Raw genomic sequence first — 959 nt, 5'->3', positions numbered from 1 at the left:
TTTAAAAGAAAATCTACAATCCACTCTCCAACCATATGCCAGAAATAACAACCTGTTGAAAGTGATAACTTCAGTGAGACCAAACAATTTTTTTTACCAACTTGACTGAATATATTTGGGGTTTACCACTTTAGCCTTTGGGACTGATTGTTAAGTTATTTTTCCCATTCACCTTTTGGGATTTTTCACTACGCGTTAAGCACCTCCATTAGAGAGGAGGGAAAGGGAAGGAGAGGAGGTTTGTTATTTCAGTGTTGGTTAGCAAGCTGTACTGGTGAGAGTTATGGGACAGACACTGAAATTAATAGCCATACCAAATATTTTGGATTATCTGTGAAACTCACTATCTATTGAAAGGTGTTCTTAGAGTTACAAATAAAAATAGACCTTTTGGATGGGTTCTGCATCAAGTAACAGAAAACCCATTTTGATTTAAGAAAGAAGTGGAGAATTTATTGGCCCGTATAGGTCAAAAGTCCGAGGATATAGTTGCCAACTATAGAGCTTAAATTATTAGAAATCAGTCCACATTTAGCCGGGCGTGGTGGCAGGCGCCAGTAGTCCCAGCTACTAGGGAGGCTGAGGCAGGAGAATGGCGCGAACCCGGTAGGCGGAGCTTGCAGTGAGCCGAGATTGCGCCACCGCACTCCAGCCTGGGAGACAGAGCAAGACTCCGTCTCAGAAAAAAAAAAAAAAAAAAAAAAAAAAGAAAGAAAGAAATCAGTTCATATTTCTCTCTGCCTTCTTTTTTATTTTTATTTTATTTTATTTTTATTTTTTGAGAGAGACTGTCACTGGTTGCCCAGGCTGGAGTGCAGTGCCACCATCACAGCTCACTGCAGTTGCCCAGGCTGAAGAGCAGTGGTGCAATATCGGCTCACTGTAGCCTCAACCTCCCACACTTAAGCGATCCTCCCACCTCAGCCTCCCGAGTAGAGGGGACTACAGGTGCATGCCAC

This window comes from Hylobates moloch, unplaced genomic scaffold, assembly GCF_009828535.3.
Source record: "Hylobates moloch isolate HMO894 unplaced genomic scaffold, HMol_V3 SCAFFOLD_2, whole genome shotgun sequence".
NCBI classification, from domain to species: Eukaryota; Metazoa; Chordata; class Mammalia; order Primates; family Hylobatidae; genus Hylobates; species Hylobates moloch.
The sequence above is the reverse complement of the archived record's forward strand: the minus strand, read 5'-3'. Positions refer to the sequence as shown.